At 44.4% G+C, this 24,535-nt stretch overlaps 1 pseudogene; it reads left to right on the top strand.

Moving 5' to 3' along the window:
• Positions 1-152: 152 nt before the first annotated feature.
• Positions 153-24,504, top strand: LOC123492358 (annotated as a pseudogene).
• The last annotated feature ends 31 nt before the right edge of the window (positions 24,505-24,535 follow it).

Below are 24,535 nucleotides of genomic sequence, written 5' to 3'. Positions count from 1 at the left end.
TGATGACTCCTCTAAGATATTCAGCTGTCCTCAGTGCAGACAGACCTTCACTCCAAGACCAATTCTGAAGAGAAACACAATTTTAGCTGAAATGGTTGAGGAACTGAAGACAGGAGGACTCCAAGCTGCTCCCTCTGGTCAAAGCTGCCCATATGCTGGAGCTGGAGATGTGGCATCTGATCTTTGCAATCAGATCCTGTCTGGTGTGTCTGGCCTCTTACTGTGCAGCTCACCTCCACTCTCACAAGGAATCTCCTGCCCTAAGGAAGGATAACCTGGTTGAAGACATCATGCAGCTGAAGGAGCAAATCTGCTCTCATCATGACAGGCTTTTGGAGATCTACTGTTGTACTGATCAGTGTGTCTGTGTGTGTGATGGATGAACACAGGAGCCATGATACAGTCTCAGCTACAGCGGAAAGCACCAAGAAACAGGTAAGGACTGAAAAACAATAATCTCTTGCCATTCAACCTCAGTTGTTTAACCATGACAGAATATGGCCATTTCTGAAAGTATGTTATGTGCACAAAGAATACTTATGCCCATTCCTAAGACTGAAATCTACAAGGAAGCAATATGTTTGGCGCCTTCTATACTGGGAGTGATGGATATGATTTCAACAAAATGAACATTTCCCTAATAATGATCAGAGTTGAGGGCATAAAATCTAAAGGTTAGAGTTATGTTTCTATCAAAATTTATAGAACATCCTTTCCCATATTAAAATGTTAACTCTGTATCTGACACCTGCTTATAGGATCTGAGTGAACTGTCCAATCTGGGTTGAGGTCTGTCAGGTGCCTGTCATTGGTTCAGGCAGTTGCTTTGAATGTGGCACCATACATTATGTTTCCACATGCAAAGCATCTTCAACTCTTTTGACTATCTGACTGAGCTTATGACTGAGCTTGTGTGTGACACAGGGGTGCAACTTTCACTGGATTTTTGTCCCCCCCAGTTTTATCATTGGAATGTGATACAAAACGAGGCAACGGTATGCTTTAGGACCATGCGGACACCTCCGAGCGGTCGGGTAGGCTGTTTGGAGTGTTTATCCGACTGGATAAAATAAAAATATATACATATATATACAGTGGAGAGAACAAGTATTTGATACACTGCCGATTTTGCAGGTTTTCCTACTTACAAAGCATGTAGAGGTCTGTAATTTTTATCATAGGTACACTTCAACTGTGAGATACAGAATCCAAAAATCACATTGTATGATTTTTAAGTAATTATTTTGCATTTTATTGCATGACATAAGTATTTGATACATCAGAAAAGCAGAACTTAATATTTGGTACAGAAACCTTTGATTGCAATTACAGAGATCATACGTTTCCTGTAGGTCTTGACCAGGTTTGCACACACTGCAGCAGGGATTTTGGCCCACTCCTCCATACAGACCTTCTCCAGATCCTTCAGGTTTCGGGGCTGTCGCTGGGCAATACGGACTTTCAGCTCCCTCAAAAGATTTTCTATTGGGTTCAGGTCTGGAGACTGGCTAGGCCACTCCAGGACCTTGAGATGCTTCTTACGGAGCCACTCCTTAGTTGCCATGGCTGTGTGTTTCGGGTCATTGTCATGCTGGAAGATCCAGCCACGACCCATCTTCAATGCTCTTACTGAGGGAAGGAGGTTGTTGGCCAAGATCTCGCGATACATGGCCCCATCCATCCTCCCCTCAATACGGTGCAGTCGTCCTGTCCCCTTTTCAGAAAAGCATCCCCAAAGAATGATGTTTCCACCTCCATGCTTCACGGTTGGGATGGTGTTCTTGGGGTTGTACTCATCCTTCTTCTTCCTCCAAACACGGCGAGTGGAGTTTAGACCAAAAAGCTCAATTTTTGTCTCATCAGACCACATGACCTTCTCCCATTCCTCCTCTGGATCATCCAGATGGTCATTGGCAAACTTCAGACGGGCCTGGACATGTGCTGGCTTGAGCAGGGGGACCTTGCGTGCGCTGCAGGATTTTAATCCATGACGGCGTAGTGTGTTACTAATGGTTTTCTTTGAGACTGTAGTCCCAGCCAGGGGCGGTGTGTTCAATAGGGCGATATGGGCGACGCACTGCCAAACGGGAAAAGGAAGGGATTTTTTTTCTAATCAATTATATCACGGCAACAGTAGTTATCAGTGTTGTAATCTAGACGTCTGATCTGCCACAGTGCCACTAAATGTCCAATCAGGCTAAAGTCGTGCTTCAAATGGCCCCCCCCCCCTTTTGGGGCGATTTCAGTCAGGTTGAAAATCGCCCAGAAGTCTGTCATAGACTCCCATGTAAAATCTATTTTTTTCAAATATCAGAGCTTTCAATACAATCTCTATGGGTTTCTGAGGGCTTGCACTTACGCGCTTTCGTCATACATAACATAACCATGAACGTAACTAAGAAAAGAGCGGGTAGCAGCGTCAATCAATTCACTACTACAATCAAAATGGCTAGGCTTCAGTGCAACTCGATTGTGTCTTTGAAAGAAGTTCCTTTTTGTCGGCGAACAAATGAAGATAAATTGGCAACGAAACAATTAGGACCTCCCAGACCAAATTTAATAATTCAACAGGTTTCTACTAAAGGGGGGAAGTCCTACACCCGAGGATTTTCCAAAAATTGGTACGAACGAAAAACCTGGCTAGCAGGCTGCGATGTAGCTAATGCAGTCTTCTGCTACCCCCTGCTTACTCTTTCACCCTGAAGGCGGCACGGCAGACAGCACCGCTTGGACAGCGACTGGTGTGTAACGGACATGCACCATCTTTCAGGAAAGATTAAGAAACATGAGCTGTCAAAGACCCACATGGATAGCTGTTTGAGATTGTCTGCTTTGGGGAGAGTGAACATTCCCACTCAACTGGATGAGGGATACAGGCTAGCTGTCCGCCGCCACAACGATGAGGTTAGTGTTGATAATCACAAGTTTACTGGAGAACTGAAACTGACAAGGCTGACAAGATAGGACCCTTTTGTCCATTGTTATTGGATAGGAACAGAACTTATAACCAGCTCCTGACCTAAATAGATCTTAGCACAACATTTTACTCAACATATCATATTCCATATTCACTATAACAAATATATTTACTACGACATTAGCAAGAACCGCCACATCCTCAGCCGGCTAATCCAGTGTGTGAAGTTTTGCGGAGTGTTTGAGTTAGCTTTGCGAGGCAAAGATGAAACTGAGGGCTCCACCAACCCTGGTAAGCCAACACTTTTGAGATCAGTCAATAAATGCTTCTGGTATTGACTTATATGCTGCCCCTGTCTTCATGTTGTTGCTGGACATATCTTTTTTTAAATGTGTGTAGGTCACCTAAATCATCAGAAAAATTGCCCCCCCTGAGAATTTTTTCAGGAGCCGCCACTGGTCCCAGCTCTCTTCAGGTCATTGACCAGGTCCTGCCGTGTAGTTCTGGGCTGATCCCTCAAATTCCTCATGATCATTGATGCCCCACGAGGTGAGATCTTGCATGGAGCCCCAGACAGAGGGTGATTGACCGTCATCTTGAACTTCTTCCATTTTCTAATAATTGCGTCAACAGTTGTTGCCTTCTCACAAAGCTGCTTGCCTATTGTCCTGTAGCTCATCCCAGCCTTGTGCAGGTCTACAATTTTATCCCTGATGTCCTTACACAGCTCTCTGATCTTGGCCATTGTGGAGAGGTTGGAGTCTGTTTGATTGAGTGTGTGGACAAGTGTCTTTTATACACGTAACGAGTTCAAACAGGTGCAGTTAATACAGGTAATGAGTGGAGAACAGGAGGGCTTCTTAAAGAAAAATTAACAGGTCTGTGATAGCCGGAATTCTTACTGGTTGGTAGGTGATCAAATACTAATGTCATGCAATAAAATGCAAATTAATTACTTAAAAATCATACAATGTGATTTTCTGGATTTTTGTTTTAGATTCCGTCTCTCACAGTTGAAGTGTACCTATGATAAAAAGTACAGACCTCTACATGCTTTGTAAGTAGGAAAACTTGCAAAATCGGCAGTGTATCAAATACTTGTTCTCCCCACTGTATGTCCCCCCCACTTCTAAAACCAAAGTTGCGCCCCTGGTCTGACATACTGTATACTCATGCTGACCGCACTGCTCGCGTTACGTGCGTGAGCATTGCAAAATAAATGTAAACATACATATTATTCAATCATTTTAGCCAAACTGCTCGCACGCTTCAACGAGCATCTGTGTAGCCAGGCGCTATAATATAAATTGTTTTTGTTTCTTTGTTTTTTGGGGGGTAGATCAGCTTTAATATTGCAGATAGATTGTAACTTCCATCAATGTAATTGTCTGCATTACTTCCAATCCCCCATATTATATTTTTTCTCGCAAATATATACACATACATATCCTTTTTAAAAATAGATTCCCCTTTATTATTTTCCAACCCCATCACCACTTCCCTAATTAATATTCCATTTAGCAGATGCTTTTATCTAAAGCACCTTACAGTCGTGCGTGCATACATTTTTTGTATATGGGTGGTCCCGGGGATCGAACCCACTACCCTGGCATTACAAGCGCCGTGCTCTACCAGCTGAGCTACAGAGGACCACTAGTGAACAACAACGCTTAGGCCTCTACTTCCAGCTTATACATACTATATACATTTTATGGACACAGTCAATTTTACAATCATTCTATTTTGTTTGTTTTTACTCCTGAACTTCCTCTACCCTCAACCTCTCCGATCATTTTCATGATGTCCATCCAGTTTGCTTCTATATGCCATATCTTTGTAACTGTGCTCTTTCACAAACTAAAACAAACTATAACTTATATAATGATTATGGACACAGTACATTAGTTATCTTGTTGTTATTAGTTGTTGTTAGTTGTTATTAGTCCCATCCTTCAGCTCCATTCAACACCTCCCATCTATCTTGGATTTCTATTTACCATATATTTTTCAACTGTACTGTGATGTTTCACAAAAGTTCTGAATCCTTCTATTCTCATTGTTTCTACAGATTGTAAATTGAAAATAATTATTTTTGCTAAAAGTATTATTATATTATTGATCGAATGACTATGATTTTTCAGATCACCCAGTAGTGCTATCTGCAGGGTTAGCTCCAGGTAAATATTGCAATCCTTCAGCCATTCCTGGACCTATGATTTTTCAGACTCCTGGACTATGATTTTTCAGATCACCCAGTAGTGCTATCTGCAGGGTTAGCTCCAGGTAAATATTGCAATCCTTCAGCCATTCCTGGACCTGTGACCAAACACAAGCTACAAATGGACAGTACCAAAACAAATTAGAGCCGGGAAGATTGTATCCCCCATATAAATAACATTCTATTGGTAGCAAGAATTTTGTATAATTATTTAAATTGAAAAATTCTAATCCGGCGTCGTTTTGCGTATCAGTTCATAAACACTATGCCATGGAATCGGTAAGTCAAAAATCTCTTCCCAACTATTTTGAAATCTATATATGGACGGCTGTCAATCATTTGGTCCTTAAATTAAACTGGTATACTTTTTTATTTATCACAATTTTCTTTAACCAATTATGGTCTTTAATGCAGGGCCGACAGACAAGTTCCTTACTTTTTCCCCCTTCCACTTTCCTCTTCCATTTTTGCAGTAATGCTGCAATTATTTGGTTGTAATTTTGGGTAGAGCAGACATTTCCATATGTTTTTGTTAGCTGCATGTGCGACATAACTCCACCAGTCCTACCTATGATATCATTTACGAAGATTATACTTGTTTGTTTTTTTAAATAAAAAAATAATGTATATTTGAGTTTAACCACAATATTTGTTGCATTATTTGTTCTGTCGTTTCTGGAGCATTAAATTGAAATTGCAACCAACTTTCTATGGCTTGTTTTAGAAATAGTGATATTTGGGAGATTATTTCCTTGGTTCTATTTTTGACACTTGATGCGCTGCAAGTCCCGGCTCTACCATCTCCTCATTGGTTTTTAGGAGCCTATACCCACATAGGTGATTGAAAGATGAACTGAGGTCCACACGTTTTTTGGATAAAGATGTTTATTTGGGAAACCCCTTTGAAGTCACGAGGATGGTGAAGAAGGCATTGGGAAAAGTGGATGCAGTCAAAGTAATCAGGAGTGGTATGGTGTTGATATCGTGTACATCTAAAGAGCAAAAGGAGTGTGCATTGTGGCTCGCGAAAATATCGACGCATGAAGTGAACAGCTTTTATTTTGGGAGCAGGGCACCAGTAAAATATGTTATTTCTGGCGTTTTTATCTTAGACTAAAAGTTCCAGGAGTAGTTAATGCTCGTCGCTTGACCCTTTTGGAAAATGGGAAAAAGGAGCAAAGTTTATCTGTATTATTGATGTTTGGTGAGTATTTACAGTGGGGAAAAAAAGTATTTAGTCAGCCACCAATTGTGCAAGTTCTCCCACTTAAAAAGATGAGAGAGGCCTGTAATTTTCATCATAGGTACACGTCAACTATGACAGACGAATTGAGAAAAAGAAATCCAGAAAATCACATTGTAGGATTTTTTATGAATTTATTTGCAAATTATGGTGGAAAATAAGTATTTGGTCACCTACAAACAAGCAAGATTTCTGGCTCTCACAGACCTGTAACTTCTCCTTTAAGAGGCTCCTCTGTCCTCCACTCGTTACCTGTATTAATGGCACCTGTTTGAACTTGTTATCAGTATAAAAGACACCTGTCCACAACCTCAAACAGTCACACTCCAAACTCCACTATGGTCAAGACCAAAGAGCTGTCAAAGGACACCAGAAACTAAATTGTAGACCTGCACCAGGCTGGGAAGACTGAATCTGCAATAGGTAAGCAGCTTGGTTTGAAGAAATCAACTGTGGGAGCAATTATTAGGAAATGGAAGAAATACAAGACCACTGATAATCTCCCTCGATCTGGGGCTCCACGCAAGATCTCACCCCGTGGGGTCAAAATGTTCACAAGAACGGTGAGCAAAAATCCCAGAACCACACAGGGGGACCTAGTGAATGACCTGCAGAGAGCTGGGACCAAAGTAACAAAGCCTACCATCAGTAACACACTACGCCGCCAGGGACTCAAATCCTGCAGTGCCAGACGTGTCCCCCTGCTTAAGCCAGTACATGTCCAGGCCCGTCTGAAGTTTGCTAGAGTGCATTTGGATGATCCAGAAGAGGATTGGGAGAATGTCATATGGTCAGATGAAACCAAAATATAACTTTTTGGTAAAAACTCAACTCGTCGTGTTTGGAGGACAAAGAATGCTGAGTTGCATCCAAAGAACACCATACCTACTGTGAAGCATGGGGGTGGAAACATCATGCTTTGGGGCTGTTTTTCTGCAAAGGGACCAGGACGACTGATCCGTGTAAATGAAAGAATGAATGGGGCCATGTATCGTGAGATTTTGAGTGAAAACCTCCTTCCATCAGCAAGGGCATTGAAGATGAAACGTGGCTGGGTCTTTCAGCATGACAATGATCCCAAACACACCGCCCGGAGTGGCTTCGTAAGAAGCATTTCAAGGTCCTGGAGTGGCCTAGCCAGTCTCCAGATCTCAACCCCATAGAAAATCTTTGGAGGGAGTTGAAAGTCCGCGTTGCCCAGCGACAGCCCCAAAACATCACTGCTCTAGAGGAGATCTGCATGGAGGAATGGGCCAAAATACCAGCAACAGTGTGTGAAAACCTTGTGAAGACTTACAGAAAACGTTTGACCTGTGTCATTGCCAACAAAGGGTATATAACAAAGTATTGAGAAACTTTTGTTATTGACCAAATACTTATTTCCCACCATAATTTGCAAATAAATTCATTAAAAATCCTACAATGTGATTTTCTGGAAATTTTTTCCTCATGTTGTCTGTCATAGTTGACGTGTACCTATGATGAAAATTACAGGCCTCTCTCATCTTTTTAAGTGGGAGAACTTGCACAATTGGTGGCTCACTAAATACTTTTTTCCCCCCACTGTACCACCCTATGTAAAGTTGGGATATATAAGATACGCCATAAGAGCGTTCATGCAAAACACAATGCAATACAAAAAGACTAAAAAGTTTGGCCATGTGTCAAGTGTTTGCAGACGGAAGGAATATGTTATTGAAGAGTCTGTGAATGTAGAATGTTGCAAATGTGGTGGGGATCATATTTCCAAATTTCCTGAGTGCCCTGTTAAGGTGAAAGAGGTTGAGATGTCAAGGATCAGGGCTGTACAGCAAATCTCATATGTGGAGGTGGTGAAGAGCATTGAAGGGGCAAGAGGCCACAGTTCTGAAGAAGATATGGCGGTGGATGCACGACAACCAGTTGCAAATGTTATACTTCAATCAAGTGATCTGGATACACTTATTGTGAAAAAGGTGGATTTTGTAGCATTTATAGCCACAGTTATTAATTGTACTGCATAAGTGTCCAAGAAGTCCAAGAAGCTGGACATCATTATATCTGCAGCCGAGAGGATCTCATCTCGGTACCTAATGGCAGTCAGGCTACCTCTGGCGAGCACATGGAGGGCTGTGCGGCCCCCCAAAGAAATGCCACCGCACGCCATGACTGACCCACCGCCAAACCGGTCATGCTGGAGGATGTTGCAGGCAGCAGAACGTTCTCCACGGCGTCTCCAGACTCTGTCACGTCTGTCACATGTGCTCAGTGTGAACCTGCTTTCATCTGTGAAGAGCACAGGGCGCCAGTGGCGAATTTGCCAATCTTGGTGTCCACCTGTGGACGTCGGGCCCTCATACCACCCTCATGGAGTCTGTTTCTGACCGTTTGAGCAGACACATGCACATTTGTGGCCTGCTGGAGGTCATTTTGCAGGGCTCTGGCAGTGCTCCTCCTGCTCCTCCTTGCACAAAGGCGGAGGTAGCGGTCCTGCTGCTGGGTTGTTGCCCTCCTACGGCCTCCTCCACGTCTCCTGAACTGGCCTGTCTCCTGGTAGCGCCTACATGCTCTGGACACTACGCTGACAGACACAGCAAACCTTCTTGCCACAGCTCGCATTGATGTGCCATCCTGGATGAGCTGCACTACCTGAGCCACTTGTGTGGGTTGTAGAATCCATCTCATGCTACCACTAGAGTGAAAGCACCGCCAGCATTCAAAAGTGACCAAAACATCAGCCAGGAAGCATAGGAACTGAGAAGTGGTCTGTGGTCACCACCTGCAGAACCACTTCTTTATTGGGGGTGTTTTGCTAATTGCCTATAATTTCCACCTGTTGTCTATTCCATTTGCACAACAGCATGTGAAATGTATTGTCAATCAGTGTTGCTTCCTAAGTGGACAGTTTGATTTCACAGAAGTGTGATTGACTTGGAGTTACATTGTGTTGTTTAAGTGTTCCCTTTATTTTTTTGAGCAGTGTATTTCAACCGTACTGTGATGTTTTACAAAAGTTCTTAACCTTTCTATTCTCATTGCTTCTACAGATTGTGAATTAAAAATAAACATTTTTGCTAAAAGTATTATTATATTATTGATCGATTCACTATGACTTTTCAGATCACCCAGTAATGCTATCTGCAAGGTTAGCTCCAGGTAAATATTGCAATCCTTTAGCCATTCCTGGACCTGTGTCCAAAAACAAGCTACAAATGGACAGAACCAAAACAAATGATCTAATGATTCTGTCTCTTCACAGCAAAATCTGCAGAGCTGGGAAGATTGTATCCCCCATATAAATAACATTCTATTGGTAGCAAGGATTTTATATAATAATTTAAATTGAAAGATTCTAATTTTTGAATCCGGTGTCGTTTTGCGTGTCAGTTCATAAACACTATGCCATGGGATCGGTACGTCAAAAATGTCTTCCCAACTATTTTGCAATCTATATGGGACGGCTGTCAATCCTTTGGTCCTTAAGTGAAACTGATATACTTTTTTATTTATCACAGTTTTCCTTAACCAATTATGTTCTTTAATGCAAGGCCGACAGACGAGTTCCTTACTTTCTCCCCCTTCCACTTTCCTCTTCCACTTTTGCGGTAAGGCTGCAATTATTTGGTTGTAATTTTGGGTAGAGCAGACATTTCCATATGTTTTTGTTAGCTGCATGTGCGACATAACTCCACCAGTCCTACCGATGATATCATTTACAAAGAGTATACCTTTTTTAAACATTCTGTCAAAAAATAAAGTTTTTTTTGTCAATTAGTATATTTGAATTTAACCACAATATTTGTTGCATTATTTGTTCTGTCGTTTCTAGAGGATTAAATTGAAATTGCAACCAACTTTCAATGGCTTGTTTTAGAAATAGTGATATTTGGGAGATTATTTCCTTTTCAAATAACTGCAAATGAGTTGTTGTAATCTGAATAAAGGGAAAAAGGCCTTTCTTGAACATTGGGTGAGACAATCTTACTAATTTGCTTGAGAACCAGTTCGGATTTAAGTATAACTTTTGTATGACTGAAGCTTTTAGTGATAGGTCTAATGCTTTAATATTTTTAATAATTTCTGTCCTCCGAATTCATATTCATTATATAAATATGCCCTTTTAATTTTGTCTGGCTTGCCGTTCCAAATAAAATTGAATATTTTTTTCTCATATAATTTAAAAACTGTTCGCTAGGCGTAGGCAAGACCATAAGCAAATAGGTAAACTGGGATAATACTAAAGAGTTAATAAGGGTGATTTTTCCACAAATTGACAGGTATTTTCCTTTCCATGGTAGCAAGATCTTATCTACTTTTGCTAACTTTCTATTAAAATGTATTGAAGTGAAATCATTTATTTCCTTTGGGATATGTATTCCGAGTATATCCACATCACCATCAGACATTTTATTGGTAAACTACATGGTAATGTAAAAATTGTATTTTTTAGTGATCCAATACGTAATATAGTACATTTGTCATAATTTGGTTGTAATCCAGAAAGGTTAGAAAATGTATCTAGATCCTCTATGAGGCTGTGGAGGGATTCTAGTTGTGGATTTAAAAGAAAACATGAATCATCAGCGTACAATGACACCTTTGTTTTTAAGCCCTGGATTTCTAATTCTCTGATATTATTATTGGATCTGATTTTAATAGCTAACATCTCGATGGCCACAATAAATAGATATGCCGATATTGGACAAACTTGTTTCACTCCTCTTGACAGTTTAAAACTTTCTGAGAAATAGCCATTATTTACTATTTTACACCTGTTAAACAAATTATTTGAGATTCTTCAAAGTGGCCACCATTTGCCTTGATGACAGCTTTGCACACTCTTGGCATTCTCTCAACCAGCTTCATGAGGTAGTCACCTGGAATGCTTTTCAATTAACAGGTGAGCCTTCTTAAAAGTTAATTTGTGGAATTTATTTCCTTCTTAATGCATTTGAGCCAATCAGTTGTGTTGTGACAAGGTAGGGGTGGTATACAGAAGATAGCCCTAGTTGGTAAAAGACCAAGTCCATATTATGGCAAGAACAGCTCAAATAAGCAAAGAGAAATGACAGTCCATTATTACTTTAAGACATGAAGGTCAGTCAATACTGAACATTTCAAGAACTTTGAAAGTTTCTTCAAGTACAGTCGCAAAAACAATCAAGCGCTATGATGAAACTGGCGCTCATGAGGACCGCCACAGGAAAGGAAGACCCAGAGTTACCTCTGCTGCAGAGGATAAGTTCATTAGAGTTGCCAGCCTCAGAAATTGCAGCCCAAATAAATGCTTCACAGAGTTCAAGTAACAGACACATCTCAACATCAACTGTTCAGAGGAGACTGCGTGAATCAGGCCTTCATGGTCAAATTGCTGCAAAGAAACCACTACTAAAGGACACCAATAAGAAGAAGAGACTTGCTTGGGCCACGAAACATGAGCAATGGACATTAGACCGGTGGAAATCTGTCCTTTGGTCTGATGAGTCAAAATTTCAGATTTCTGGTTCCAACCGCCTTGTCTTTGTGAGACACAGAGTATGGAAATGGATGATCTCCGCACGTGTGGTTCCCACCGTGAAGCATGGAGGAGGAGGTGTGATGGTGTGAGGGTGCTTTGCTGGTAACACTGTTTGTGATTTATTTAGAATTCAAGGCACACTTAACCAGCATGGCTACCACAGCATTCTGCAGTGATACTCCATCCCATCTGGTTTGCGCTTAGTGGGACTATCATTTGTTTTTCAACAGGACAATGACCCAACACACCTCCAGGCTGTGTAAGGGCTATTTGACCAATAAGGAGAGTAATGGAGTGCTGCATCAGATGACCTGGCCTCCACAATCACCCGACCTCAACCCAATTGAGATGGTTTGGGAGGAGTTGGACCGCAGAGTGAAGGAAAAGCAGCCAACAAGTGCTCAGCATATGTGGAAACTCCTTCAAGACTGTTGGAAAAGCATTCCAGGTGAAGCTGGTTGAGAGAATGCCAAGAGTGTGCAAAGCTGTCATCAAGGCAAAGGGTGACTACTTTGAAGAATCTCAAATATAAAATATATTTTGATTTGTTTAACACTTTTTGGTTACTACATGATTCCATATTTGTTATTTCATAGTTTTGATGTCTTCACTATTATTCTACAATGTATAAAATAGTCAAAATAAAGAAAAACCCTTGAATGAGCAGGTGTGTCCAAACCTTTGACTTGTACTGTATATAGAAATCAAACATTTATTCCGCACTGGAATCAAAACTGTGCTCACTCAGAGTCCTCATCCATTCGTTCTGTGTCACTCTCCCGGTCAATTTCTGCAATAATCTCATCCAAATTTGTATACTTGGATTTCGATTTATATCTTTTTCAGTTTTGAGAAAAGGTTGTAGAAGAGAACGAACCGCTGCATAACGTAAACTACTGTGCTTCCTGTTTGCTTTCCCCTTGAGAAGGAACACTATTGCTCACAGCTCTAGCATGATGGCTGTTTGTCGTACAAAGGGTGTTCACACACTACTGTAAAGCCCAGCTCATTGGCTATCTAGCTAGCTCAAAACGATAGGTGGTCATTGGACCAAGACACTGTCAATCAAGTGAACACCGCTCGTCTCATTGGTGCGTAATGATGGCTAACCTTCATGGGCTAATTGACATGTTGTGTAGCCAATACGTGTAGAATGATGAAACACGTTTGATTGCCTTCTAGAGTATCTGAGGATTGCACAGAAACCGAACTTGACCGGGTCAAGCAACGTTTTGCTGATTAGATTTCATAAATTGTTTTGTTGCAAGTTGAAAGAGTCGAAATTCATGCAAAACGCTGAATACAACATGGATCGTGTTAGGATATAAAAATAGATTTTATCAAACAAAACTGTGCTACATTTTATCTCTGGAACCCTCAGGATGACAAATCAGAGCAAGATTACTGAATGTAAGTACATTATTTACCATTAGAGGTGAATGTAACTGTCACGAATTCAGCCGAGGCTGCCCCTCCTCCTTGCTCGGGCAGGTTTCGGCGTTCGTCGTCACCGGCTTACTAGCCACTACCGCTCCATTTATCATCACTCCATTTGTCTTGTCTTGTCAATCACACACACCTGGTACTCATTCCCTCATTAGTCTGTGTATAAGTGTTCCCTCTGCCCCCTTTGCCTTTGTGAGTGATTGTTTGTTGTGAGAGTGAGTAGCTCGGTTGAGCTACTCTTTACTTGTATGCAGCCAAGGTTGATTTTCCCTTGTGCTAGTTTCGTTCTGTCGCTATATGCGCTACATTATTGTACACTGAATAAACTCTTGATTTTGGTGTTTTACCTCCTGCGCCTGACTCCGTCATTCACACCTCATCACAGAATCACTCACCAGCTATGGAGTCAGCGGGAGAAGAGCGCACACCTGGAATTGTGGCAAGGGTCCAGGAGCATTCCACAATGCTGGCCAGCTTGGGGGAAGCGATGGATCAGGTTCTTCAGGTCGTCCAATGCCTGGAGAGAAGAGGAACCGGCTGGCCAACTGGATCCAGCCACCTACATCACAGCATCCGGAGGGATACAGATATCCTGACCTCGGGCGTTCGATGGGACGCCGGCTCTATGTCAGGGATTCCTTCTTCAACTGGAGCTGTACTGCTCCAGTGTCAGGCCGGCACAATCAGATCGAGAGCAGGTGTCCGTCCTCATTTCCTGCCTCTCGGGGAAAGCCCTGGAGTGGGCCAACGCGGTTTGGAGAGAAGGAGGAGCCGCGTTGGAGGACTACAGGGAGTTTGCCCGCCTATTTCGGGCGGTTTTTGATCACCCGCCCGAGGGTCGAGAGGCGGGTGAGCAGCTGGTCCACTTGAGGCAGGGGACGAGGACAGTACAGGAGTTCGCGCTGGAGTTCCGGATCCTGGCAGCAGGGTCCGGGTGGAATGAGCGGGCCCTGATCAACCAGTTCCGGTGCCATCTACGGGAGGACGTCCGACGGGAGCTATCCTGCCGCGACACCAGTTTGTCTTTTACCGAACTGGTGGACAAGGCCATTCATCTAGATAACCTGCTGGCAACCAGAGGACGTCCTGGAGGAGGTCTGCCCGTTCCCGCCCCGACCGACGCGGATCCAGAGCTCATGGAGCTGGGTGGTACCGCGCACCGAGAGAGCGGAGGACATTCCACCACACGTTGTTGTCAGCGCTCTTTTGGGTCAGGAGGCGGCCGGTAGGGCACTCTCGCATCACCCCAGGTATTGAGCACCCACTCTTGTTCAGAGCCCTCTGCTGAGCACTGTACTATACCCATATACTTCCCTGATCACATGAGAGTTCCCCAGTGTAAGGCGCTAGTTGATTCAGGCACAGCTGGGAACTTTATGGATAAAACTTTCGCAGGGCATTTCATTAGTTCCCCTATCCATTCCACGCCCCATCAGAGCACTTGATAGTCGACCATTAGGGTCCGGGTTGATAAAGGAAGTCACGGTACCAGTCACCATGATCACACAGGAGACGCATTGTGAGCAGGTCACTTTTTCCATCATTGAGTCTCCTGCTTTCCCTGTGGTGTTAGGTATTCCATGGCTAGCACTCCACAACCCCACTTTCTCATGGCCACAGAGGGTTCTCACGGGGTGGTCGCGAGAGTGTCAGGGTAGGTGTATGGGTGTTTCCGTTGGTGCTACCACGGTGGAAAGTACAGATGGTGCCTCCACCGTGCGCATTCCCCCCGAATACCATGATCTGGCACAAGTCTTCTCTAAAAATAAAGCGACTAAATGACCACCTCATCGGGCGGGGGATTGCACAATAAACCTTTGAGTAGACGCTGTACCTCCCAGGAGTCATGTGTATCCCCTGTTGCAGGCGGAGACGGAGGCTATGGAGACATACGTCACCGAGTCCCTGCGCCAGGGGTACATACGTCCCTCCACTTCACCCGCCTCCTCAAGTTTATTTTTTTGTGAAGAAGAAAGACGGCGGTCTGCGCCCGTGCATTGACTATCGAACAAGGAGACGATTAGATTTAGTTATCCTCTCCCCCTCATTCCGTCAGTGGTTGAGTCATTGCATGGAGCACGCTTCTTCACTAAATTAGATCTCAGGAGTGCGTATAACCTGGTGCGTATCCGAGAGGGAGATGAGTGGAAGACAGCATTCAGCACAACCACGGGGCATAATGAATACCTGGTGATGCCCTATGGTTTGATGAATGCTCCCTCAGTCTTCCAGTCCTTTGTGAATGAGGCGTTTCGGGACATGCTTGGTTGCGGTGTAGTGGTCTACATCGACGACATCTTGGTGTATTCCGCTACGCGCGCCGAGCATGTGTCCCTGGTTCGTAAAGTACTGGCCGACTGTTGGAAAATGACCTTTATGCTAAGGCAGAAAAGTGTACGTTTTTCCAGCAGTCCGTCTCCTTCCTCAGATACCACATTTCTACCACAGGTGTGGAGATGGAGGGCGACCGCATTGCAGCCATGCATAATTGGCCGACTCCAACCACGGTAAAGGAGGTGCAGCGCTTCCTTGGCTTCGCCAACTATTATCGGAGGTTTATCCGGGGCTTTGGCAAGGTCGCAGCTCCCATTACATCTCTGTTGAAGGGTGGGCCGTCCCTGCTCCGCTGGTCTGCTGAGGCTGACAGGGCCTTCAGTAACCTGAGGGAACTGTTCACCTCGGCCCCGGTACTGGCCCACCCCGATCCATCACTACCGTTCGTAGTGGAGGTGGATGCGTCCGATGTTGGGATGGGAGCAGTCCTGTCTCAACGCTCAGGCACGCCACCCAAGCTCCGCCCCTGTGCGTTCTTCTCAAAGAAGCTCACACCTCATCACAGTATCAAACCAGTTGCCTTGATAATAGTGTTTTGTTGTTTTGCACTATCCTCAAACTATAGCGTGGTATTTCTTCGCTGTAATAGCTACTGTAAATTGGACACTGCAGCTAGATTAACAATCTATCTGACGATATAAGACATGTCTATGTCCCAGAAAGTTGGCTGTTGTTTAAGACGCCATTCTAGTCACATATCGCATATTGAGCAACAACTGTCCCGATTTAGAGGTTGAAATCTAAATGTTCCCTTCATCCATAGACTGTTACGGGTTATAGAACATATAGGTAATTCTATGACTCAATGTGTCCCTGGATTTTTTCCATTTGAGGAATGGAAAATGCTTAAAAAAAAATTATGTTGTGTGTTTTGAAGACTAAACAACATCACAGCTTTCACCAGCTAAAGATTCCATTTGATAAAGCGAGTGACTCACCATATGATGAATAGCCTGCTACCTCAGCCCAAAATATTTAATTACACTGAACAAAAATATTAACGCAACATGCAACAATTACAGTTCATATAAGGAAATCAGTATAAGGAAATCAGTCAACTGAAATCGATTCATTAGGCCCTAATCTACCGATTTCACATGAATGGGAAACAGATATGCATCTGTTGTTCACAGATACCTTTAAAATAAAAGTAGGGGCATGGATCAGAAAACCAGTCAGTATCTGGTGTGACCACAATTTGCCTCATGCAGTGTGACACATCTCCTTCTTATAGAGTTGATCAAGCTGTTGATTGTGGCCTGTGGAATGTTGTCCCACTCCTCTTCAATGGCTGTGCGAAGTTGCTGTATGTTGACGGGAACTCTAACACGCTGTCTGTCGTACATGTCGATCCAGAGGATCATAAACATGCTCAATGAGTGACATGTCTAGTGAGTATGCAGGCCATGGAAGAACTGGGACATTTTCAGCTTCCAGGAATTGTGTACAGATCCTTGCGACATGGGGCCGTGCATTATCATGCTGAAACATGAGGTGATGGTGGTGGATGAATGGCACGACAATGGGCCTCAGGATCTCGTCACGGTATCTCTGTGTATTCAATATGCCACTGATAAAATTAAATTGTGTTCGTTGTCCGTAGCTTATGTCTGCCCATACCATAACCCCACTGCCACCATGGGGTACTTTGTTCACAATGTTGACATCAGCAAACAGCTCGCCCACACAACGCCATACACAGTCTGCCATCTGCCCGGTACTGTTGGAACCGGGATTCATCCGTGAAGAGCACACTTCTCCAGCATGCCAGTGGCCATCGAAGGTGAGCATTTGCCCACTGAAGTTGGTTACAACGCTGAACTGCAGTCAGGTCAAGACCCTGGTGAGGACGAAGATGCAGATGAGCTTCCCTGAAACAGTTTCTGACAGTTTGTGCAGAAGCTGGATGTGGAGGTCCTGGGCTGGGGTGGTTGCACGTGGTCTGCGGTTGTGAGGCCGGTTGGACGTACTGCCAAATTCTCTAAAACGACATTGGAATCGGCTTATGGTAGAGAAATTAACATTACATTCTCTGGCAACAGCTCTGGTGGACATTCCTGCCATCAGCATGCCAATTGCACACTCCCTCAAAACTTGAGAGATCTGTGACATTGTGTTGTAGAGTGGCCTTTTATTGTCCCCAGCATGACGTGCACCTGTGTAATTATCATGTTGTTTAATCAGCTTCTTGATATGCCATACCTATCAGGTGGATAAATTATCTTGGCAAAGGAGAAATGCTCACTAACAAGGATGTAAAAAACTTGTGCACAACATTTGAGAGAAATAAGCTTTTTGTGAGTATGGAACATTTCTGGGATCTTTTATTTCAGCTCATGAAACATGGGACCAACACTTTGCATGTTGCGTTTATGTATTTGTTCAGTATAGATAGGCTCTGTAGTTCAGTGGGAGTGATTGTCCCTGCAGAGGCAGCTGGGGAGGACGAGAAGGATATCCAAAATGAGGATCCAAGCCAAAGAAAAGGAACTGCTGGATCTGAGACAGGCTGGAATCACTCAAGGTGATGTACTGTGGAGATCAGTAGAGCAATGGCAAGTCTGATGCCACTTTCAAGCTCTACTGAGCTACATTTTAGTCGATGCGGGAGGTTTTGGGAGTTCTTGTTCATACTTGGCAAAATTAAATATCTAATCATGGTCGTCATGACCCCTGTCTGTGTCTCTCACCAGCAATCTGCACAGACAGCAGGGGAGGACAATGAGAGGATCTTTACTGAGCTGATCCGCTCCATAGAGAGAAGGTGCTGTGAGATGAGAGAGCTGACCAGAGTCCAGGAGGAGACTGCAGTGAGTCAGACTGAAGAACATATGGAGACTGGAGCAGGAGGTGGCTGAGCTGAGAAAGAAAGAAAGACGCTGAGCTGGAGCAGCTTTCACACACAGAGGATCACATCTATGTTCTACAGGTAACATCACTGCTGCTCTGACACCTGTCGTATGTATGTGTTTTATGTCATTTTTTTCTCGTAGTCCACACTTTGACTTCCTCTCTCCTGGTTTCTAGAAGTGCCAGTCAATCTCTATATTGACTGAACTCACAGAAACACCCAGAATCACAGTGGTTCCTCTGGGGGATTTTGGTAAAGTGTGAGCGTCAGTATCAGCACTCTAGAAGAGATTGGAGGACTTGTTCAAAGGGGAATGGCCCAAAAAATCCAGGGCAGGTGAGAATGGACACTTTACTGTAATTCTAACTTTTTCTATAGAACATTACTACTCCTCTCTGTATAAAGTCAAATTCTTATTCCTCCATAGCCGGCACAGTGAAACCCCTGCAGTGTCCAGAGCCCCAGATCAGACCAGAGTTCTTATTATATTGTAAGCCAGTTTCAACTCCATTAATGACAAGAGTGCTGCATCTGGTCTTAGCTCAGGGCTAAATCTGCATCATGGCAGTGTTCCGCTGATTCTATCCATCCTCTTGTTACCATTCCTTTCATATTAGTGTAGTACTTTACTACACTGACTCCTCCTTTCCTTTCCTTTCCTTCCCTCCATCCCCTTTCCTCATAGATTCCTGTCAGCTCACACTGGACACCCGGACAGCCCACAGGGGCCTGAGTGTGTCTGAGGAGAACAGGGTGGTGACAGTGAGGGCCAGGGACCACTCCTGTCCTGACTACCCAGAGAGGTTTGATCACTGGAGCCAGGTGCTGTGCACTGAGGCTCTGTCAGGACGCTGCTACTGGGAGGCCGAGTGGAGGGGTAGTGGCATTAACATGGCTGTGGCATACAAAGAGATGACCAGGAGAGGAGAGGGCAACAATTCCCACTTTGGACGCAATGAAATCCTGGAGTTTGTTCTGTTCCAGAAAATGTTATACCTTCTGGCACAATAATGTGGCCACTAGAATCCCCACCCCGACCTCTAGGAGAGGAGTGTACCTGGATCACAGGGCAGGACGTCTGTGTTTCTACAGCGTCTCCTGACACAATGACCCTGCTCAATAGAGTCCAAACCACATTCACTCAGGCCCTCTATCCTGGCTTTGAGTTTATGTGTTTCGGAGCCTGTATAGAGTTACTGTATAGTTTAGTAGTTTAGTTACTGTAGAGTTTGTCATTTGTATTTTGCTGGCAAACAATAAACTACAATCATTTAAATACTAATTCTGCAAATACCTTCTTGATATGTTGTGAAAAGAAAAGTGTATCCTGTTTCCCCATTCTCTTCATTTGTCATCATCACATCCCCATTGCACATTTTCCTGTTAAGGTCCTGAGTGGCGCAGTGGTCTAAGGCACTGAATCTCAGTGCTGGAGGCGTCACTACAGACCCTGGTTCAATTCCAGGCTGTATCACAATCTGGCTGTGATTGGGAGCCCCTTAGGGTGGTGCACAATTGGTCCGGGGTAAGCTGAAAATAGTAATTGTTTTCTTAACTGACTTGCCTAGTTAAATAAAGATAAAAAAATATATAGAAAAGTATTCTTGACCCTATCCGACTATCAAAGCCCACAGTCCTAAAACAGATCTTCTATTGTTAGTGTCCTCTGAGGATATTGTTTTCTATCAACCTCACTCAGGCTCTGGGTTAATGGCCTCAATGTTAGCCCATAGGCTCTTAATGATAAGCCTGATATCAGCTGTTACCCCCAAGCATGTGGCATTAGAAACAAATCTGTTATCATTTGCAGAGGATGCTACTACCCCCTTGTGGTGGTTTTAGTTGAATGATTGGTTAGAAATTATTGTTCATTTCAATGGCAATATCAATGGCACATTTATTGTGGTATGTTTTTATCAAAAGTGTCACAGGTAACCTCAGTGGCAACAGCACAGCAGTGAAAGTCACAAGATATGAAGAAATTGCAAAAGCTCAGTCTGTATAGACATGAACAAATGTCATACTGTCTCTCTCTCTCTCTCTCTCTCTCTCTCTCTCTCTCACTCTGTCTGTCTCTCTCTCTCTCTCTCTCTCACTCTGTCTGTCTCTCTCTCGCTCTCTCTCACTCTCTCTCACACACACACACACACATGCACACACCCAGGGACGATCCTTTTTCTTTGTTACAGAGTAACCTCAATCTTGCCTTCTGTAACTGCTGGTAGAACTAGGAAGTCCAATATAATTCCTCAATTTTCACCGCCAAAAGAAATCAACACTGTTCTCTCTCTCGCTCGCTCTGGCTGTTTCTCCTGGACTCTCTGAAATGGCACAGGCAGAGGAACTCATCTACCAGGATCAATTCCTCTGTCCAGTCTGTCTGGATATGCTGAGAGATCCAGTGGCTATCCCCTGTGGACACAGTTACTGCATGGTCTGTACTGAAGGCTGCTGGGACCAGGATGAACAGAGTGGAGGAAAATACCGCTGCCCTCAGTGCAGAACTCCCTTCTCCCAGAGACTTGAACTGGGTAGAAATACCATTTTAGCAGAGATGGTTGATAAGGTTAGGGTCTTGGGAGTCCAAGTTGCTCTTCCTGTTCACAGCCATGCTGGGCCTGAAGATGTGGTGTGTAATTTCTGCTCTGGCAGCCTCTGGAACTGGCGTTCTGCGGCCAACAAGGCAGAGTTCATCTCAGCCTATGCTACCCTCCAGTCCCTCGACTTCTTGGCGCTGACCGAAACATGGATTACCACAGAAAACACTGCTACTCCTACTGCTCTTTCCTAGTCTGACCATGTGTTCTCGCATACCCCGAGAGAATCTGGTCAGCGCGGCGGTGGCACAGGAATCCTCATCTCTCCCAAGTGGACATTCTTTATTTTTCCCCTGACCCATCTGTCTATATCCTCATTTGAATTCCATGCTGTCACAGTCACTAGCCCATTCAAGCTTAACATCCTTGTCATTTATCGCCCTCCAGGTTCCCTTGGAGAGTTCATCAATGAGCTTGACGCCTTGATAAGTTCCTTTCCTGAGGATGGCTCACCCCTCACAGTTCTGGGTGACATTAACCTCCCTACGTCTGCCTTTGACTAATTTCTCTCTGTCTCCTTCTTTCCACTCCTTTCCTCTTTTGACCTCACCCTCTCACCGTCCCCCCCCCTACTCACAAGGCAGGCAATATGTTTGACCTCATCTTTACTAGATGCTGTTCTTCTACTAATCTCACTGCAACTCCCATCCAAGTCTCTGACCACTACTTTGTATCCTTTTCTCTTTCGCTCTCCTCCAACTCTACTCACTCTGCCCCTACTCAGATGGTAATGTGCCGTCGCAACCTTCGCTCTCTCTCTCCCGCTACTCTCTCCTCTTCCATCCTATCATCTCTTCCCTCTGCTTAATCCTTCTCCCTCCGATCTCCTGATTCTGCCTCCTCAACCCTCCTCTCCTCCCTTTCTGCATATTTTGACTCTCTATGTCCCTTATCCTCCCGGCCGGCTCGGTCCTCCCCTCCTGCTCCATGGCATGACGACTCATTGCGAGCTCACAGAAGAGGGCTCCGGGCAGCCGAGCGGAAATGGAGGAAAACTAGACTCCTTGCGGACCTGTCATCTTTTCACTCCCTCCTCTCTACATTCTCTTCCTCTGTTTCCGCTGCTAAAGCCACTTTCTACCACTCTAAATTTCAAGCCTCTGCCTCTAACCCTAGGAAGCTATTTGCCACCTTCTCCTCCCTACTGATTGGATTGCGTCCTACCTGACAGGTCGCTCCTACCAGGTGGCGTGGCGAGAATCTGTCTCCGCACTACGTGCTCTCACCACTGGTGTCCCCCAGGGCTCAGTTCTAGGCCCTCTCCTATTCTCTCTATACACCAAGTCACTTGGCTCTGTCATTTCCTCACATGGTCTCTCCTATCATTGCTACGCAGACGACACTCAATTAATTATCTCCTTTCCCCCTTCTGATAACCAGGTGGCGAATCGCATCTCTGCATGTCTGGCAGACATATCAGTGTGGATGTCGGATCACCACCTCAAGCGGAACCTCGGCAAGACGGAGCTGCTCTTCCTCCCGGGGAAGGACTGCCCGCTCCATGATCTCGCCATCACGGTTGACAACTCCATTGTGTCCTCCTCCCAGAGTGCAAAGAACCTTGGCGTGACCCTGGACAACACCTTGTCGTTCTCCGCTAACATCAAAGCGGTGACCCGATCCTGCAGGTTCATGCTCTACAACATTCGCAGAGTACGACCCTACCTTACACAGAAAGCGGCACAGGTCCTAATCCAGGCACTTGTCATCTCCCATCTGGATTACTGCAACTCGCTGTTGGCTGGGCTCCCTGCCTGTGCCATTAAACCCCTACAACTCATCCAGAACGCTGCAGCCCGTCTGGTGTTCAACCTTCCCAAGTTCTCTCACGTCACCCCGCTCCTCCGCACACTCCACTGGCTTCCAGTTGAGGCTCGCATCTACTACAAGACCATGGTGCTTGCCTACGGAGCTGTGAGGGGAACGGCACCTCCTTACCTTCAGGCTCTGATCAGACCCTACATCCAAACGAGGGCACTACGTTCATCCACCTCTGGCCTGCTAGCTCCCCTACCTCTACGGAAGCACAGTTCCCGCTCAGCCCAGTCAAAGCTATTTGCTGCTCTGGCACCCCAATGGTGGAACAAGCTCCCCCACGACGCCAGGACAGCGGAGTCACTGACCACCTTTCGGAGACACTTGAAACCCTACCTCTTTAAGGAATACCTGGAATAGTATAAAGTAAACCTTCTACCAACCACCCCCCCCCCCCCATTTGAAAAAAAAAGTGGTTGTCCCACTGGCTATCATAAGTTGAATGTACCAATTTGTAAGTCGCTCTGAAAAAGAGCGTCTGCTAAATGATGTAAATGTAAGATGTCTGGAAAGAGAATTGGTTGCAGATTCTAAGAACAGGTCTGACACTATTCAACAACAGCACTTAAAAAATAAAAAAAATAAAAATTAAAATTAAATTAATTAAATAGAGCTTCATTACCTGCCACCTGGCGGTGGTATATGACCTATTTCATCAAACTGACAAAAATGTGTATTGCTCTTCAATCGTTTTATAAAATGAATTAGTGCATAATTGTTGATAGCCGTTTGTTGTTATTCTTTGAACATTTCCCATTTGCAGTCAATACGGTGGAGATTGTGCATACACCAGAGTCCCAGACAAGATTGGAATTCTTACAATGTGAGTATCTGTTCTCTCAGAGCAATACTTCAAGAATGTATCTAAAATCAAAAATCTTTATCATTCAATTGTGCAACCACTTCTTTCTTTATGGTCACCAGGACGCATTGTTGCTAAAGTATACATTTATGTTATTACACAAGGTAAGGTATATTCTACACCAATCACACATCCAAATTATCTCTGCTCTGTTTTCTCCCTCTCCTATCTCTCCACAGATTCCTGTCAGCTCACACTGGACCCAAACACAGGCTTCTACAACCTCCACCTGACTGAGGGAGACCTGGAAGTGACAATGAAGGTACCCAAACTGTGCCTCAACCATCCAGAGAGGTTCCACATTATCCAGGTGCTGTGTAGGAAGGGTCTGGGGCCTGCTGTTACTGGGAGGTAGAGTGGAGAGGGAAGAGGACCTACATAGCAGTCTCTTACAAGGACATCAACAGGACGGGCTTTGGTCCAGAAGCCCAGTTTGGCCTCAATGAGAAGTCCTGGAGTTTACTCTGCACCAAAGAAGCCTGTAGTTTCCTACATAACAACATAGAGACTAAACGACCTGCCCCTGGCCCTGAGTCCTGTAGGATAGGGATGTATCTGGATCACAGGGCTGGAGATCTGTCCTTCTAGAGCATCTCTGAAACAATTACCCTCCTCCATAGAGTCCAGACTGCATTCACTCGACCACTCTACCCGGGCTTTAGGCTGTATGAATACATGGACAGAGTTAAACTTATTCAGCTCCAGTGATAACAGACATTAGATTCCCAGGAGAGAAAGGTCATCTATTCAAGCAC

This window comes from Coregonus clupeaformis, chromosome 14 (genome assembly GCF_020615455.1).
Source record: "Coregonus clupeaformis isolate EN_2021a chromosome 14, ASM2061545v1, whole genome shotgun sequence".
NCBI lineage: Eukaryota > Metazoa > Chordata > Actinopteri > Salmoniformes > Salmonidae > Coregonus > Coregonus clupeaformis.
Note: the sequence above shows the minus strand (reverse complement) of the source record. Positions and strands in the feature narration are given on the sequence as shown.